The sequence below is a fragment of the Strongylocentrotus purpuratus genome, unplaced genomic scaffold, assembly GCF_000002235.5.
Source record: "Strongylocentrotus purpuratus isolate Spur 01 unplaced genomic scaffold, Spur_5.0 spur5_contig_862, whole genome shotgun sequence".
In the NCBI taxonomy this organism is placed as follows: Eukaryota; Metazoa; Echinodermata; class Echinoidea; order Camarodonta; family Strongylocentrotidae; genus Strongylocentrotus; species Strongylocentrotus purpuratus.
This window is the reverse complement of record NW_022145571.1, coordinates 666,802-687,540: the sequence shown is the minus strand read 5'-3', so window position 1 is coordinate 687,540 and position 20,739 is coordinate 666,802. Positions and strand designations below refer to the sequence as shown.

Below are 20,739 nucleotides of genomic sequence, written 5' to 3'. Positions count from 1 at the left end.
AACAACAAAATGTCCACTCCATAGCTTTGTGTTATAAAAATCTAAAAAAATACATACTGGAACTATTTTTGTTGTTGACAGTACCAATTTTGTTAAATATAAATCGTTATACAAGGGCAAATTAACATTTCCGCACAAATTGTTGACCTGTTGCCAATTTACAGATCTATACCTAGCTCAGTGTTTGGAAAAATACTAATCCTTTGTGACCAAACATCATGAATCAATAAAAATAAAAAAATAAATAAATATAGCTTTTTTTTTCTCCATGTCTTTAAAATATCTTTCCTTATCATTATCAATATTATTGGTGCTAAAGATTCCACAATCCGTGTAAATACTCTGCATATGTGCAGAACATGATAAGTCACACGGAAATGAAACTGACAAAAATCAGTTTTTTTCTTCTTTTCTTTTTGTCTTTCCTCCCAATGCTGGTTTTCAGTATACCCAAAATCGATATTCAGACATAACAATTTAATTTCTAACACAAGAAATACACACTTAATGATGAACAATGTCAGCTTTATAGAGACATCAAATTTGCACTTTTAAACATAGGAGCCATTGTATATATTTTCTTCCTACAATTTGAGGTAAGCCCTGTCTATTTAAAATAAATCATCCTCTTTTGTGATTCAGTTCCAGTTGAACTATCTTGAACATATTAACATTATCAATCCAAATAAAACTAGTAATAAAAATTAACATACTGGCTCTATGAAAAGTACTGCAAACTCATTGCCCTACAAACATCATTCAGATACAAAATCGCGATACTTGGAAGGTCTCTGAACTAGGCGACCAGATCTCGTTCTCAACTGTGGCTGGCCTTCTCTGTCAGGGGGTAAAGCATCTCCGTCCGGGGGTAGAGCATCTCCGTCCGGGGGTAGAGCATCTCCGTCCGGGGGTAGAGCATCTCCGTCCGGGGGTAGAGCATCTCCGTCCGGGGGCAGAGCATCTCCGTCCGGGGGCAGAGCATCTCCGTCCGGGGGCAGAGCATCTCCGTCCGGGGGTAGAGCATCTCCATCAGGGGGTAGAGCATCTCTGTCAGGGGGTAGAACATCTCCGTCAGGGGGTAGAGCATCTCCATCAGGGGGTAGAGCATCTCCGTCCGGGGGTAGAGCATCTCCGTCCGGGGGTAGAGCATCTCCGTCCGGGGGTAGAGCATCTCCGTCCGGGGGTAGCTGAAGTCCCTCGGGATGGTGATTCAACTGGCCTCCACTCCATAATGGTGGGAGGGAGCCAGACAAAGGCGTGACGAAAGGATGAGAGGTCCCAACATTATCTTGTTGAGTGAAGGTAGGATGCCTATTTGACAGATATGGGTATTTGGTGTGAGGATGATCATTTGACAGATGAGGATACTGGAAGTGAGGCAGACCATATGAGTTGGGTGTTTGCTGGTTCCACTCAGATCGATATGGTTTGATGCGGTTTTTGTGCACTACCATCTCTTTCCTGTCGTCGTCAAACAGACTTTGAATCTTGACTGTGAGCTGAGATGGTGCTGAAGAAAGAACTCTGTAGGGCCCTCTCCAATTAGGCGCCAACTTGCTTCTGCTCATAGCTGGATTGTTGACCCAGATCAGATCTCCTGGTTGGTACTGTACATCTCGTTCTTTCCTGTCGTACGTTGCCTTCTGTTTGGCTCGAGCCTTATCGTTACATGAGGTAGCATGCTGGAAGGCTCGATGTAACCGGGAACGTAGGTCTTGGACATACTGGTAAGGAGTGTTAGCTGATCTCAAGTCACGGTGAGGTAGAGAGTGAGGCAGACGTGCTTCTCTTCCATATAGCATGAAGAAGGGAGTATACCCAGTTGACGAGTGTACTGTTGTATTGTATGCCAACTCGACCTGTTTGAGATGTTGATCCCATTCACCTCCTCTTTCCACCATGTATTTAGCAAGCTGGTCTTTGATGACACGATTGGTCCTCTCCACTATACCAGCACCTTGGGGGTGATATGGAGATGAGCGAGTTTTCTTGATACCAAGCTGTTTGCAAAGTTGGTGAACAAGAGTAGACTCAAATTGACGGCCCTGATCGGTATGCAGCACGTCTGGTAGTCCATGTTCTCTGACATAGTCTTCAAACAGGTGTTTTGACACAGTTGCAGCTGTTTGATCCTTCATGGCATACATATTGATGAATTTTGTAAAGTGGTCCACCACCACAAGGATGTAGCGAAAGCCACTAGAAGAAGGAGGGAGCATTGCAATGTCAGCATACACCATCTGGAATGGGTAGGATGTGGAGACGCTTTGCAGGGGTGCTTGGTGACCTGGTGTTGGATTTCTGAACGATTCGCAAGCTGTGCATGTCTCACAGTGGTCCATAACATCCCGATGCATGAATGGCCAGTACATATCATTCTCAGCTCTGGAAAGTGTTCTCTGTGCACTGAAATGGCCAGAAGTAGGGTGACTGTGGAGCAGTTGGAGAACTTCATGTACCAAACTTTGAGGGATAACTGCTTGGTACAAAGTGGTTGACTTCTGTCTGTCTGTCTTTGTGCGATAGAGGATGCCATCTTGTGTGGTAAACCGATTCAATTGCCATAAGAAGCGTCGCATTCTTGGTGAGTGCCGACGAATTTCTTTGGGACTGAGTCTGACGTTCTTCTCCACCATGTGTTTGATGGCCTGTATATCCTCATCTTGTTGTTGGCGATGAAGAATCTTGGGTAGTAGACCCTCATGAGCAACGCCTGACGTTGAAGTAGGAAGGGATGGTACATTGACAGAACTTGCTGAGTTCGAGGATTCTGGCTCACGTCTCGTTGACTCGGTTTGTGTACTAGTGGAACTTGTACATGTAGGTCCAGTGGCAATCAGGGAGCACAGATGCGGAGATATCGAAGAAGGGAGATGTGCGTCACCATCAGAAGGTGATGGATGACGGGACAATGCATCTGCGTTAGTGTGAGATCTGCCACGGCGATGTATGATCGAAAATGAGTATGAGTGCAGTTCCACCATCCAGCGAGCTCTTCTTCCAGTTGTGTCATCTTGGATGGAAAGTTTCCTGTAGCTTAGCAGGGGTTGGTGGTCTGTGACAACAGTGAAGTGCTGACCTCGAAGGTAATGTCTAAAATGCCGGACAGCCGAGACAATGGCCCATAGCTCACGATCAAATGTTGACCATCTTCTTTGTGTCTGAGTGAGTGTAGAACTATAGTAAGCAATTACTCTCTCTCTGTTGTCGTGGACTTGTGATAGGATGGCCCCAACAGCGTCACTTGAAGCATCAGTAGCTAGTCTGAATTCCTTCCCAAAGTCTGGGTAGGCGAGGAGTGGTGGACTGACTAGAGCCAACTTGAGCTGGTGAAAGGACTTTTCACAGGCATCAGACCAGACGAAGGGAGTATTCTTCTGAGTTAGTCTGTTAAGTGGTGCGGCAACTTGCGAAAATCCAGTAATGAATCGTCTGTAATACGACGCTAAACCCAAAAAGGCTCGAACTTGTGTTGCTGTCCTGGGTGTAGGCCAGTTCTGGACTTTTGCTGTGTTGCTCGGGGCAGGTAGAAGACCATCTGGATTGATGCAGTGGCCAAGGTAAGTGACCTCCTTGCTGAAGAACTGACATTTACTTGGCTTGAGCTTCAGTCCAGCCAAGCGGAAACGCTCTAGGACTTCTACTAGGTTCTTCAGGTGTTCATCGAAATCTCTGCCGGTGACAATGCAGTCATCAAGGTAAATGAGACATTTCGACCAATGTAGGCCATGCAGGGCGACTTCCATTAGCCTCTGGAAGGTCATCGGTGCATTTACCAGTCCAAATGGCATCACATTAAAATGATAAAGGCTGGTTCCTGTTGTAAAAGCAGTTTTCTCCTTGTCATTTGGGTGGAGAGGAACTTGCCAATAACCACTAGAAAGGTCCATCACACTGAAGAAGGAAGATGAATTCAAGGCATCTAAGGAGTCATCTTGTCTTGGAATAGGGTGAGAGTCCCTTATCGTAATAGCGTTGAGCTTCCGATAGTCGATACAGAAACGAAAGGTGTTGTCTTTCTTGCGGACCAGTACAATAGGACTTGACCACGGGCTGTGGCTCTCCTCGATTATGTTTCTGCCAAGCAAGTCATCCACTTGGCGTTGAATCTCAACCTTAGTAGCAGGTGATGTACGGTACGCCCGTTGTCGTATCGGAGTCTCAGTACTCGTGATGATGCGATGATAAGCTAAGTGTGTGCTACCAATATCATCAGAAGAGGTGCTGAACACGTCAGAATAATCCGAAAGTATCTGTTCTGCTCGTCGATACTGTTCCTGTGTAAGATCAGAAGAAGGGAGAAGGTCAGTGACCTTGTATGGAGCACTGGATGCTGAAGCCACTACTGGTTCAATCAGTTGGTATTCTTCTTGGTGCTTGCCTGTCACAGAATGAAATTGGCCCAAATGTGAATCCGCTGGGAGTTGAACACTGTCTCCTGATGGATTAATGAGACAGACCATGATATGTCCATTCTGAACAGTACATAAGGACCTCGCAGCAGCAGCAGAAAGATGCTCTCGAAGTTGGGGCTCAAACAGTCCTTCGTAACCATCGGGAGTAAAACCATGTTGAGAAAATATTCGAGCTTGAACATTAATCTCACACATCGGTGGAATGGTTACACTGTCAACTAGTAATGCATTGCATCGTAGTGGGGTTGCAGCTGCCTTGTCTACCAATGGAATTGACGTTCCAGGCATGTCAAAAGTTGCTGTCACTGATGATATAGAAGCCTGATGTTGCCAAAAGAAATCCCAACCTATGATGAGTGAGTGACTTACATTTCTTGCCACATGGAATTGATGCTGAACGCTTCTGTTGCCAAGATGGAGGGAGAGTGATGCAAGTCCCACTATGTCAATGCTCTCTCTTGTTACAGAAGTCGCTGCGTAGAGGATAGTCTGAATAGGTCCTCGTTGAGTATTGGGTATATCAGACCAAAGTTGATGGCTGATGAGTGAAATGAAAGAACCGGTATCAAGGCAGGCCATGGTGTAATTGGACTCCACGATGACCGGGATGTAAGGAAGAATCTCAGTCTTGGGTTGAACTCGGCCTTGCACATTAATTGGAGCAGGTGGAGGTGGAGAAGTTGGTGGTCGCCCCTTGTCACCAACTAGTAGCGGTTTTCCTGATCCTGGGAGAAATGTACTCTGCGAGGATCATAGGAGCTGGGGAAGGAGGGAGAATCAGACCGTGAATTATCGACTCCTGCGGGGTAATGGGACCTCCTGTCTGGGCTTGGCGATCGCCGGCGGTAACCGTCAGCATAGCGTTGCGACATATCGTGCCTGTAGTCCGGACTTGGCGAATCAGGACGAGGACGATGTGGTGAATGATTGCGCCATGTATCTCGTCTACGTTCTGGGGTAGGTGAACGATGTCGAGAAGAAGGGCGTTGCCATGTATCTTGTCGACGTTCTGGGGTAGGTGAGCGATGTCGAGAAGAAGGGTGTTGCCATGTGTCCTGTCGACGTTCAGGGGTAGGTGAACTATGTCGAGAAGAAGGGTTTTGCCATGTGTCTTGTCGACGTTCTGGGGTAGGTGAACGATGTCGAGAAGAAGGGTTTCGCCATCCATCGTATCGCTGGTCTGAGGTAGGTGAACGAGAGCGAGAGGGAGAAGGATGAAGATGGATGGTTTTAAATGTCTTCTCCATTTCGTCCAGTCGAAGAAGGATGCGCTCCAGCACATCTGACCCCTGAACAGCGGCAACCGTAGCTGGCGAAGTCAAAGCTTGGGTGGTCTGCCCCATGACATGAGCTCTTTCAACCCGTATAGCAATGTCAACTGCTTCCTGAAATGCCTTGGCCCCTAACTCGTGAACGCGAACTTGAAGAAAAGGACTTAAGCCCGCGACAAACCTCCTAAACTTCTCTCCTTCCTTGGCAGAGCTGCCATAAGAAGGGAATGCCTCCTCCACCAATGTCGTGATGGCAGCAGCATACACTGCAATTGGCTCCTCTGGCTTTCTCGGTCTAGCATTAATACATGTCTGAAAAGATGCCAGATAATCCGACCGACCAAATACCGCACACAGCTTCGTCTTCATTGACTGAAAATCCTTCTGCTCACTAGGGGGGAGACTCTCCCAAACCGTGAAGGCTGAGCCGGATAATCGGGACGGCAATAGAATATGCAGCTTGTCCGCAACACTGGAATCCGCTGCAGCAGCTATCTCAAACCTTTTGACCCATTGGCCAAAGTCTTTCCCATCCTCCCCAGTAAAAAGTTCGGGCAATTCAATGCGGAACATTGCGAAGCAAGTAACATGAAAACAGGCGAAACAAAAAAATGAAGGAGGGTAATACAGTACTAGCTCGGGTATCTCGCACTGGGGAAAAAAACAACAACAGCAAAATCCGTTCACACAACTGAACTACCGTAGCTGAAAATGAAGGAGGGGACTATCACAGCAAATTGCAGTAGAAACAGCACAAATACAATCTACCAATTGACGTAGGGCAAAACAGGGTATAAACTGACAGACCTACAACGATGGAGGGAAACCACCAGGAAGTAGCAGGTAGTAACAATGAACAGCACTCAGCAGAGCTAACTCAACAACCGATGTAATACAGCTGTACTGTACTGTACCTATCGAACACAACAATCACACCATAAAAAAACAGCAATGTCGAACTCGAACTTGAAGGGAGACAGTAGTCAGAAATAGCTAAAAAATATCACAACAGCAGAACTCACTCACCAAAGAATGAAGGGCGATACAGTTAAACTGATATGTACATGTAACTATGCTGACTACGAAGGAGAGGTGAAGAAGGACGAAATGAAGCTTGCAAATTCACACCTAGTAGACCGAGGGGAATACAGATGAAGGGCGAAAGCAAAGAGGCAGTGAAACAAGTGCAAGGGTGTGCAGCAAGAAAATCAAAGATGGCGAAGGTGAATCAAAATTCCTGGGTAGAACACAGAAACACCGCTGCCACCAGTGTAAACTAATAAAATAACCTCTTGCCAATCAATCATACACCAATCTTCCAAATCACTGCCCAACTCACAAGTCCTCTCTCCTACTAGTACTATAAAATCTCTCCTACCTCATGCCCACAGAGCTCTAAAAATAACACGTCTGACCCAGTATAAGTCCTGTCCAGCTCTGTCTCAGTTTTATTTAACCCAGGCTGTACATGTGCCTCCATGCAAATTATATTCAAATATAGCACAATAGAATGTAAGGATAAAACTGAATATTTATAAGAACAAGGAGAAGAGAACCAATGATAAGTAAGAAGTGGAAATATGCAAATGAGAAGAGAACATACCACCTGTTCTAGCTTGAAGAGTTGGTATGTGGTGGAGATGAATGGTGGAGATGAATGGTTGAGATGAATGGTGGAGATGAATAGATAAAATGCAAATGATGTGAAATGGATATGTATGGGAAGAAGAGACTAGAGAAACAAATAGTAATCGTGACAAATAAAAGTAGGGAATGAGTCTAATGTTAACTCTTACATGTGTATAGACTTCTAGGTCCCTGCCTCACAGCATGTATGCAGTGCTAGAGGTCAATACGCATTGGCATTGACTCTCTGTGCTTTGCTGGAGTGCTATAGACTACTGGAAGAAGAAGAACTATAAATATTATGGCCGATGCTGACAAGGTGACATACATGTATGGTATTGGTTAACTGCCCGTCTATGCCTTATGGCCTAGGCTAATGGCCCCAAACTTAGACCAGGGTCTTTCGGGTCTCATCTCTACAGGTTTTTTAAATTGGGTAGACTCTAGGCCTAGCCCTAGGGCCTAGGCCATACCCACTCCAGCAAAGCATAGAGAGTCAAAGCTGTCCGTATTGACCTTTAGCACTGCATCTATGCTGTGAGGCAGGGACCTAGAAGTCTATACACAAATATACACACCACACAAAACTGCATAGACTGTATGAAGGGGTGACCAAAGTTCGCGGACATTTTAGAACAGCTTACAAAATGTGATATTCGATCTATGATTTCTCACATTCTACACAAGTTTATTTATTTCAATTATTACCAAATGGACAGCAAAGTTTTTTTACTACAGATTGGTTCAACTAGAAAAATTTACCGTCGAAGGATTTCGGAGATATCGCGATCTAAAAATTCGATGTCCGATCGTGCGTGCGCGCTGCATCTAAAAAAGTCATAAAAACAATGAGACCTAACTTCACGCACGGTGGTTTACAGTTGATTTATCAAAAAATGCGATCCATCAAAAATAAGGTAATATCATAATTTGCAAGGCAAGATATCGTACAATCAGTTAGTACCACTCTTTACTTACAATTTTTAGGATTTCTGATCTCAAAATGAAGATTTCCAGACCCTTATCGGTAAGTTCATGCTGGGTAAGTTGATAATTTTTCGGAACGGACGAAAATAACTGCAAAATTTGCCGATCTTTTGTCAATATTTTCACAATTTCGCACCCAATTCTAAAGAAAATTTCGTTTCAGGGTAATTTTATGACCCTCTTTCCATTGGTGATATCAGATTTTCGAAATCTTACCGATTTTTTGAGAAAGCGAACTTTGGTCACGCGCGAACTTTGGTCACACCGCCATACACAATCATGTCGATGCAGCTGTAAGCAAAATTTGACACTAGAGTCTAGACTTACAATTTTAATTTTTAAGTTATTCTTTTTAACATCAGTAAGTTGAAAAAAATGTATTTTACTGCTATTTTTTATTTACAATTACAGGTCTAGGTGTCATCAATTGTCAATAAAGTACCGATTTTGAGTGAAATTAGTTGAGTTTTGTACAGTGGTGTTTGAAATGTTGAGAATCAAAAGCATAGCTTTTACTAGTAATACTACACAGCCAGGATAGTGATGCTCCTATGTGTGGGCCCTACCCTAGTACTAGTAGTAGTAGTGAAAAAAGGAATAGGCTAGGCCTAGATCTAGACTAGATCTAGATCTAGACCCTAATCTGATAATAATAAAAAAGAAATGCATCATCACAATCACACTCATAATCATAGATCTACTCACCGCTTACAAAGATCTGTTGTCTTGTGTTGAAAATGAGATGAAAATGAACTTCTTCTTCAATTCTTCTTCTTGTTGAATTCCTCCAAATTAGCTTGGCCTGGCGAAGAACCGAGCTGTGCGCTGTGTGGGAACTAACGGGAATCGCAAGCTAGGGGCCCGGGGCGCGACGGGGGATCGGAACGGGCTAGTTCCGCGTGTTAGCAACAACATCACTGCATATATAATATCTGTGTAGATTCGTTTTCGGCGCCGCTGTTAAAATGATTTGTCGCCCTCATGCGCCAGATACATTGCAGCAAATGTTTGTTGGACCGCCCATTTGGAGTTTCTCTGAATCCAAGGAATTAATCAAATTACCCTTTTTCATTTACGAGGCACTAACGTCTGATATTTTAAATACGTATACAGTATTCGAGCTTGAAAAACCCCAATTTTGACGACAACCTGACCGCCAGATCAGCATCATTAGTTCCTTAAAAAGGTAGGTACCTCGATCAGTGTGTGTGAAACCTGAAAGTGAGTTTCCGTTTGCATCAACCTGATGAATGAATGGTAAGCGCAGCGGATCAAACAGCGAGCTGGAGCTGGAGCCAGGCCAACCGATTAGGCCAGCGCAGGCCACAGTTGTGGTCATGCTCATGACATGGCAGCTGGCCGTGCTGGCAGGCTATACGTTTAGTACTTTAAGAGAGTAGATTTGTAGCCAAAGGTCTAGGGCTAGGGCTAGTCATAAATTAGCTTTTCCACATTGCCCATGATGTACTAGTTTTGCTATATCTGACGTAGACTATTGCCATTTATGGAGAAATCAAATTAGATTCTATTATTTTATTAATATTAGTCTATTTAGATCTAGTCTATGGACAGTGACAGTAAAAATGATGGTGTATGATTGGCATTGGGTGACAAAAGTTCACAGATATTTTTAAAGATATTAGGTCTAGTCTAGACCTAGATCTACTCGTACTTTAAGTAGACCCTATTAGGAAATGTGATATTTGATCCATGATTTCTCATATTCTACACAAAATTTAGTTCAATTATTAGTATATTACCAAATTGACTGCAAGTGCAAGGTTTTTATTACAAATCGGTGCAAATAGAAAATTTATCTTCAAAGAAATTTCGAAGATATCGCGATCTCAAAATTTGATGTCAGATCAGAATGCGCTGCATTTTTAGAAAAATTCATGAAAAAAAGAAGACCTTGATTCACGGCGTTTCGCACACTGAAGTTTACATCTGATTTATCACACAAAGTGATATATTTAAGACTTGAAGATAAAGACCAGGGGCCCGTTCCTAGAAACCGTCATAAGTCTAACTTCTTGACTATCCCATTGAAACGTGTGTTATAGAATTAACACGCGTTTCAATGGGATAGTCAAGAAGTTAGACTTATGACGGTTTCTAGGAACCCGCCCCAGTTATGGTCATGCGATTGCATTGTGAAAGAAACGTTGTGGAATCGATCAGAAAAGGTTGATCATCTACATGTAGCATATAAGTATTGGTCTGTACTGCAAGGTTCTGGAATCATCAAAATGATAAGAAATTTGGCTCAGTCTTCGGAAAGTTACAAGCACTGTACACAGAATATGGGACACGCCGATTATCTCTCACATCCCAATAAATAAACTAATTTACCAAATATATCAATTAGTTGGTGGTTTCCCGGCAAAATTTTATCGTCATGTATTAGTCAAAACATATTCTTTCACATGATTGGTAAATGGTAATAAGAACTTCCATTTCATTTTTTGAAATTGGGGCGTTTCCAATACTGGTCTTTACCTTTAAGATAATTGCATATTTTGCAAGGCGAACTATACAATGAGTTGGTACCACTTTTTTCATGACATCTGCTCTCAAAAAGATTTCCAGACCCTTGTCGGTAGGTTCATATTTTTTTCGGGACGGACGCAAAAGACTGCAAAATTCACCATATTTTCATAATTTCACACCCGATTCCTTAGAACATTTTGTCGCTAGGTAATATTATTGTTAGGTATCTCTTTCCAATGATGGTTTCAGATTTTGTGAGAGAGCGAAGCAAGGTCAAGCTCAAACTATGGTCGCACATCACACTCATTGTCACACCACCAATACCGTACTTACTAGAGTCATAATTAGTAATGTTGTTGTAACAAAGTACTATTATATTTATTTACTTTTACTTGTTTTGTTTAGATCTACTGTATATTACTTATGAGGTCTTGTAGATCTACAAATATAGTGACTGTTTTTTTGGACACAATTTTTTTTCTGCTACAAGTTTAAGCCTTTATTTTGATTTTCATTGTAGATCTAACGTTACAGTGAGCGGCATCACAGACTTTGCAATCCTTGATATTGGCTTTGGCTTTATTAAGGTTCATACAGTACATGTAACTTCATACTCATTTACTGACTTGATTTTCCAAATCATTTTAGATCTACATTTGATCTAATCTATTTTGTTTGTACAGTAGATTATTATCTAGCAATTTCAATCAGACAACATTTTTATCAATTTTCTTGTTCTTCTTCTTCTTTGATATAAATACAGGCCACCGCCAGGTGTATTCTCGTATACTCTGTAACTTGCTTTGTTTTAACTGATAATTTTATCTTGAAATTCCTGCTCATGGAAAGTTATAAAAGGTCACCCTTAGGATTTTACATCCGCAGTGGCCTATTGAACATAATGGGTTTTATTAAAACACAAAACTCATTTAAAAGAAAATCTGGAAGTGATTACCGGTACTCATTGGTATGAAAATTTGAATGGTGCCCTTGTCATTGCAGTACGTGTCAGTGTTGAATGTTGATACAGTATAATTATGATGTCAATCTTTGTGTATTGAATTGCCACCTGTGTGTGTGCATGTACATGTATGGCTATCTCATTAGACGTTGGAACAGGAATATTAGTTAAACCAGTTATGAGAGATGTACATGTATGAGAGCTACACCTAGAGGGAGACATTGATCTTCACAATGACAATGAAATCTATTAATGCATAAGATGTGCCCATGGTTTGTGCTAAATTTATTGTGTGGGGGATGTGAATAATCCACATTGTACAATGTATGTACATGTACGTAAACAAAAGCATGATGACCAAATAAAGGAAATCCTTAGTGAACTATTTCTTCTCCTCCAAAAAAGAAGAAAGATGGTAATTAGATTTTGTTGAACTAGTTTTAAAGCATATTTGTATTTACCATTTAAAAAGTCATAAATTCTCCTTGGAATTTATGTATTCACAATTTCTTGATCAATTTTCTTCAGTGTACAATTACACAATTGATATTTCACTTTTGGAAATGGCTGTGAGAAGAACTGTTCTTGAATGGAAAATTTCCTGATCTACTTAATTTTTGTTTTATAGGTTTCTATCTGAGTGTTGGTAAAATGCAAATACAGTACATGTACTGTACTTGTAGTTTCTACCTGGAAAGGATCCATAAAACGCTTCAATATGAGGCCAAACTACTATTTTTATATACACTGTATGTGTACATACATTGTACAAGCAACATAAAATGAGAAAGTCATTAAAACTGCAATGTATATACAGTGTACATTGTACATACATGTACATGTAAAGGTGTACTTTCATGTCAAGTAAAATATTTGAAAATCAAACAGTATATAGTACAAAGCTCAGCTTCATGTACTGAGCTAGCCTGAACATGACTGAACCACTTTATATTTTTGGAATTGGGAGGACTTGCTCTATATTTTCTGTTTAATTCCTGTAGAGGGCAAATTCAATGTTTAGCACAAAATGGTTTGGAACCAGCATCCTTGGCATCTTGGCTAATATGACGTCACACTTTGGTACTCTATACTTATGATGTCATGAGGGAAGCAATAGTTAGCAGGATGTGCTCGTCTTTGACGTCATCAAACTTTAAAGAACTTGCTCTCTATTTTCTGTGTAATTTCTGTAGAGGGCAGCCTAACACAGATATGGTACGAGAATGTCCAAATTAGGCACTCTGTTTCAAGATGATGTCATGAGGGAAGCCTGGTTAGCAGACAGGATGTACTTCTTTTTGACGTCATCATACTTTGACGTAATCAGTGGCGATGACTCGAATAGACTTTGTTAAATGATGTCATTTTTCAAAACGTATCATGATGTCATACAGAGGGGCTTCCTATTTATGAAGCAGTGTTGGATTGACGTCATAGCATGAGGAAGTTTTTGGTTATAAGTTAACCACCCTGCTCAAAACTGTCTGTGTGAATGTTGGAAGTGCTAATAAGGTTAACACTGCTACTCTCTGCTCAAGGCTTAAACTCTGTCCTTTAAAGTTTTTTAAAGTTTTAAAGCTCAATATTGCCGTTCTTCGACTTACAGCTTCAGATATTCAGAGTGAAGTCAGTGCATGTAAATAAAGCAGCAAGATTGAAGTGACTGCTTTCTTTACTATTGTCAAGTGTGAGTATATTGAATGACTGGATATTTTCTTATTTTATGGAACAAATCACATGTATATAGAAGTAACTGGTATATACCGGTACTACAGTGTTAAGAAACAAAATCATCCCAAAGTTCATGATACTATCAAGCAGTTAAAAAGGATTAATGGGCATACATGTAACTGGGAAAATGATTTTAAGTATCATCTGTTGAGAGCCAGAAGGGTGTTAAGTCTCTGTTAAAGTGTAGGAGTTAATGCCCTTCTGGCTCCATGCAGAATATCAAGGGCACCATGGAAGTGAACTCACAGCCAACTTCTATGCAGTCACATGGAAAAGTGCACCAACTTCTTTACACACAAAGACATAGTTTGTGTAGCTTAAACACCTTTACTGGTAATTAAAAACATCCAACTTCCGATCTACGTCATCTTCTTCAGATGGTTAAAAAATTCTTATTTTAATCATTGAAATCTTGGAGAATTAGTTTTTAAAAATTCATCATTGCTCCTCCTACAACTCACTCAAAGATCACATAACGAACTTGTCTGACTCTGCAGCCTGCAGGGAGGTGCGTAAACAGTATCCTGTTTCGATGTGCTCTTGTGGGATCTAATCATGAATACCATTTAATAGTTTAATAGAAAATTGTCGCTAGGTTGTGGTGTTGTTTACAGGGGCCATAGCTATCTGTTTTCACTGGATGTTTTAGTCTGCACTCTGCAAGCATTAAAAGAGTTGGTGATGGAGTACTTTGACTGTCAGTCAATAAGATGATGTTGTACCAATAGTTCCTCCTCTTCTTGAGCTCTACTATTCCAAGGGAAATCCCCCATCAAACTCAATTTTCTGGAGGTCACTGAACTTCTGAAGAAAAAAGTGTATGGTTTAGTCAATCATTTTCCAACTGTTTTGTCCAGTCTGGTGTGTACATGTATGTGCATACATGTACATGTATTGTGAACTGGGAGTAGATTGGTAGAGGGATAGAGATTTGTCTGCTAGTGACAGTTACCAACAGTTTCCTGTTTTTCAAACTGCCTAAAATACCAGACTATACTGAGTTGTATTGTTTTTGAAATGTTATCTGTATGATGGGTTAATAGAGAAGTCACATGACCGATCAGGAGGGCCAGGAAGAGGGAAAGTGATGTCATGACCCCAATCACGTTGAGTATCAGTTGTCAAACCTTTAGTCTCATATTTCAGATAGGTTTCCATCATTGTGGACTATTTGCGCTGAGAAATTAATGTTGTCTTTGGCAAGTTATGTTTTATTTATAATCCGAATTAGTTTGGTATACATGTACGTTTCGGCCTACATATGAAATACTTTTTTTCCCCCTTAGTTGAAACCGAATCAGTAAGCTGCCTTGGCCTTCCTTTCTTTAATTTCAACGCTTTGGTCTAGTTGATCTTATCGAGCTCCAAACTTCTATCAAGCGTCTTAAATTCCAGTAGTGCTTAGACTATTTGGGTGTCTGCCAGGCCAGCATGCATCCCGCCTGGATCATGTCTATCATATTGTCATTCCTCCCTGCCTGAGATATCTCATACCAGTATATGTCAAGGTAACGATCACATGCATCGACATAAACTGTTCTGGAGTTCGGTTTAGTTGTGATACGCAATACAACAGTCAAGTACATCTGTCTGCGGTGTATGGAAACATGCATACATGAATCACATTCGGATGAAAGCTGTTTTGTAACTACTGTACATACAGGAAGATTTACATTCTGTTTTGGCTGGCGTTGACATTTATACAGTCGAAACCTGGTTTTACTGTGATGTTCTAGTGAATGAAAGTCTTATTTCTGAGGAGAACATTGCACTTTGGAGAACTTGTGTCAAGTTGATTGGAAGTTTTTCAAGGACATAGTGGAGTTTGTAAAGTGGCAGGAGTTTCTTGGATCATCATAAAACCAAACATCATGGGATGGTGAGTTCAGATCAGTCTTGACTAGTTGACATCTTTAGAGCAGAACATGTACTAACAGTCAAATGTTTCTTGCTGGATATAACTCGTGATGCTTGGCTGCCCCAGACCTCCACTCTCATGCATGTGCTTCTCCATCTTGCATTCTTGGATAATTTTTGTGTGCTTGCACAGTGTTGGTATGTTATTGGTAATATGGCCGTTATTTGGTGAAAATATACTTCTCCTTTGTGTTTAATGATGAGTGACCAAACTTTTATAAAGTATTGTCATCCTTTGCAGTTTGCATCCTATATCCTTGTTTTAACATTACTTTGAAATTTTATCATTAGAAATGAAAAGTGTTAAACTGTGAATTGTAACTTTGAAAACAATTTCCATGAGTTATTGGTAATTTATATACATTATGCTGGTACATTGTATTAACTTCCAGAACATGTGATGTGACATCAATACCCTCTGGGTGTACCTGAACATGAACTATGTATAGATAGTTAAATGAAGGTTTCAAGCAGTTAATATCCTGTGTCTCAAGGGCACTTCAGCTTTGTAAGGAGGGAGAAAGTACTGGAATTTAATTTTTCCGCTTGCAGGATCAATGATGGTCAGGTTTCTAAGCTTTTTCAAATACCGGTAATCGCCTGCGGATAGTGTATTGAACTCTGAATATCTGATTGTACTATTTTTGAGATATGGTCCAGAAATGTATGCTTTCTTTCAAGTTTCTTTGAATACATATTTACTGTAGGTGGCTTCAGGTTATTAAAAGAGTATTTTAATATGATTTCAGGTGTTAATTATTTCCATTGTTCATTTGATCTACATGTAAATTCATCCTTCCCATTCCAATTTTGTGTAGATTGCAGTTACATGTACATTGATGTGTATTTCAAGTTTTTATTAGATTATTTCATGCCCATCAATAAGAACAGCTGTAGTAGACTAGGAAGTTCATGTACAGTATAAGATATGCATATTCAGTATTACTATTAGACCTTGATGAAAATAGAAGTCACTGGCATAAAAAGCTCACATCGGAGTTTCAGAAAATTGATTGGCATACCAGTGCAAATTAACCAAACAAGTCAATCATCATGCACAGCTGCTACCACAGTGTAAACTGAATATGAGAGAGAGAGGGGGGCAGAGACATTGAAGTTGTTTACATTATCAACCATCAACATCTTGAATTTCAATAGGAGGAAAAAAACATTTACTGTGTAGGCGACTAGGCGTAAACTCACCAAACAAAATTCTTTTGAACTTGAATCACACATTCCAGTGTACTGGTTGGCTTAAACTCCTACATGTACATGCCTACTGAAAGCTAGAATGGCATCAACTATGTCAAAGAATGGGCCTACACACCCACCTGTCACACCCACCCACCTGTCACACCCACCTGTCTCTCATCTGTAGTTGGCATTCCTTTTTAATCCAATTTGCCTAATCCATTTACATGTAAATGTCCAATGTACCTACATGTATCAGGCTATCAATCATCTGTTTATTCTATTTTATTCTTTTTGAACTATTTTAGGGGCTGTGGGTTGTAGAAAGGGCTGCATGTGCAAGATTGTGTGTAATATTTTAAGCGTACCTTATACATGCATGCAGATGAGAGTCTCGACTCTCAAGTATTGAATCGTGAATACTTTCACTCAGTTTGGCCCATGATAAGGCTCTCAGGTCTTCTCTAGCCTAAATCTGTTGAATAATACTGATGTATCTGTTTTGAGTATTAAAGCAGTGAGCTCAAGGTTGTACACTGTGTGCAGGAATCAGGACTGTACGTTTTTCCTTTTTACATGTCAGGCCTATGACTGGTATGTACAATGTAACTCTGATGGCAGTTTGGTCAGGAGATCATGTCTTGTTGGCTTGTCTTGTACATCATCAAAAGTTTAACTTTGCACTGGTGATATTTTGACTTGTGAATTAGTTTCCCATCTTGCTCTGACTCTGAGTTCATTGTGATGATCCTACAGTGTATTTGTTCAGTGAAGCTTCTTTGTAGTCTGTTACATGTACTTACGTGTACATCGAGGGACCACCCTTAGCAACAGGCAGCCATCTAGCTTCCAGAATTTCTTTAAAACTACAAAAAGTTTGAGTAAACTGACTTACTCAAAACTGACAACTTGGTGTTTGAAGGTGTTCTTGAAAATCGTTTGACTCTTTCTTTACTCAGTGTGTAACTGTATAAAGTACATATTGATATGATGCATCATTTTAGTATAGATCTAATGTACATGCAGCCATACATACAAAATGTAACAATGTGTGTAATACATACATGTACAATTGTACATGTACATTACAAGCCTTGTAATACCCAGCGGCAGTAAATTTGATAGCTCATATGAGTATATACATGTATTACTCCATAGGCATTACATCCCAGGCATCAAGATTGTATCATGTTACAGGGAGCGTTGTATCATCATGTAGGCATGCATTGAGTAAAGTATGTCCTCAAGTGACATGTATTACATGTAGGCTCACATTGTGTACAATGTACAATGTACCGTGTAATTGTTCATGTAGGTGAAGGTGGGGCCTATTGACTTTGGGTGTTATTAAAGGCACTGTGGTATTTTTCTTCTAAGAAAAATAAGTAATGTTTATTATGGGAATAGAAATACCGTACACCCCTGTATTTACTTTACTAACAATGGCACAAATTTTGCTCATAATATACTGTCTGTACTATTGAGGGTCATAAGGGCATCACCTTTGTGTTCAAGTATGCATGGCTCTCGACAGACTTCAGATAGCTCTGGGCCCCGTCTTATAAAAGAGTTGATATCAATCGTAACTTATTTGCGATTAATATCAACTACATGTACATGTATGTACATACTGTACATGTATGTAAGAGATAAAAGACTGCAAACTAGCGATTCGGAATAAAGGACTTATGATTGATGTGGTTCAATCGCCACTCTTCATTAGAAAGGGGCCCTGGTATCTTCCTCTGTTTTGTTTCGTATAAAGGTGCACATGTTGGTTGCTAATCATACATGTATGCCTAAAAGAAATAATACAACATCCACAGTGGGTAATTAATTTCATTGTTTTCCTTTGAAAGCGATACATATTCTTGCAAATGTGTCTCAGTAAAAGGAGTAGTAATTTGAAAGGAAATCGTTGGAAATCATAAAATCATGTTTTTTATTACATTTTTGGCATTTGTGTGTTTCTTCAAATATTAACTTCATTTAATAGTACCATCAAATGCAAGGCGTTTGACTCTCCATGTACCTGTACATTGTAAGCCTATGTACCGGTATGCATAAAATATTGGAAAGTGAGGGGGGCTGGTTTTTATTGACACCACTACTTAAATTGGTCCTACCTGGCTTCACAAAAGGACTTTTGTTCAATCTAAATATCAAACATTTGCTTTCCAGGCTTCCAGCACATCACTCATGTGGTATTGTATAGATTGTATTGATCACTAGAATTATGAACATTGATTGCACGGTATCTACCGAATGAAAAATAAACACAAGGCATTCAGATGCAGATGAAGGCATTATTCAATTTACTAGCAAAACACAGCTCATGTTATTTATACAGGTGTACATTTGCTTTTAGAAGATTTTATGAGTTACCATAGTGTGTCCTGTATGACATAACGCTATGCGTTTTATCCATACATGATTTTATTCAAATATAAAATCACTAGATATAACTTTTGAAATAAAGTTTTTTTTCTGGTATCACTACATGAACTGTACCACAAGTCAGTACTCATACATGTATGAAGAGAATTTTCATTTCCATATGAAATAAATGGATCAAGGTCATATGAAATATCATACCATAGGACATACATGTATGTACATGTACTGCATGAAATCGACCCTTTCAATGAAAATGTGACAAAGATTATTGAGAAGATTCATCCCATCTAATTTTTGATGCAGAACTTAAGTACTGCTCTGAGGCCACCTTTTTTTTTAAAGGTATTTTATTTCAATCTTTTCAGATTTGCTATTTTGAAAGCAGAGATTTTCCAGAGCTCTTTTAGGAAGTGCCAGAAATAAAGTTGTCTTGCAGTTGCAGTTCTCTCAGTCCTGTTTTATGTTTTTTTTTCTTCACTTGGCACATATACAGTTTTGTTAAACAAGGACAGTTTTTTCAGAAGCTTTTGAATATTTTTGGTAGAATTTTTTTTCTTCAACACAGCAAAGTAGAATATATTTATGTACATATAGTTGATTCACTATGTTTTTTTTAATTTCCATGTAACTATTATTATTATTATTATATGCAGGCCTGTATGCCAATGTTAAGAGATCTGCCCATATAATACTACTGTAGACATGTTGCACATGATACCAACCAGCATATTGATTTTATAATCAATCACTGGTTCATACACAGAATCATTGTGGTTCTTATTTCATACATTTTTCAATGATCAATCAATGTTGGGGCGTAGTTTCCATCTACTTACATCTACATACACGTATTTCAATAAAGACACAAAGAGTGGAAGCCTACACCAGTACATATCGTCGCTGTTTTCACGAAGTGACGGTAGTGAAAAAAAATAGCATTCACTTTGCGTTACGATTTTCCTCACTACCGTCACTTCGTGAAAACAAGGACGATATAGCTGCTCTTCAAAGCTCCAAGTATCTCTGTTTATGGGTAAATACTTCTTTTTTCATTACTTTTATAAATCTGTGAGTATTATAAAAAGTCATGTTGAACTTAAATATAGACAATAAAACAGTATTTTTAGATTTCCAGTTTTCATTCTTTGTAATGTACATGTAGCTGAAGTAAATGTTTGTGAAGAACTTACTCTGTGGGTAATTTATACCATTGACCCTAAAAAATGGCAGCATTTATCATTTATTACTTCTGTTTGTATGATCTGGGCCCAGTCTTGTAAAGAGTTACGATTCATTCCAATCAATTGCAAGTTTGTAGTCTCCTATATCTTATGTACATAGTTGCGATTGATATCAACTCTAATAAGATGGGACCCAGGTAGTGACAGATTGAAGTACATGTACAATGTACATACCTGTGCATGTGTATCATGCATCAAAATAGTAAGCAAATATTAATCGACTACGAGGGTAATGGTATAGTATTAATGACTGCTTTGAGAGAAATAGTTGTTTTATTACGCTCAAGGGAAGGTTAGAATTGTGCTATTCCCCGAGGCTTGCCGAGGGGAATAGCCCAATTGTAACCTTCCCGAGAGCGTATGAAAACAACTATTTCTCGAATATTAAAGCAGTCATTAATACTTTTATATGCCGAAAAAAAATAGACTAAAAAATAAAAAATAAAAAATAATTTTTTTTTTGTCGAAGGTGAGAGTCGAACTCTCGCGTACACTGAGTGATGAATCTTACA

The 20,739-nt window shown here is 39.8% G+C and overlaps 1 protein-coding gene across 1 annotated transcript in view; it reads left to right on the top strand.

The window, feature by feature from the left end:
* Nucleotides 1-9,281: 9,281 nt before the first annotated feature.
* Nucleotides 9,282-20,739, top strand: part of LOC756760 (ADP-ribose pyrophosphatase, mitochondrial) — a 29,756-nt gene continuing 18,298 nt past the window's right edge. The window contains exon 1 of the mRNA XM_011675095.2: nt 9,282-9,485. The gene's annotated coding sequence lies outside the window, so the exon portion shown is untranslated. The remainder of the gene's footprint in view (nt 9,486-20,739) is intronic.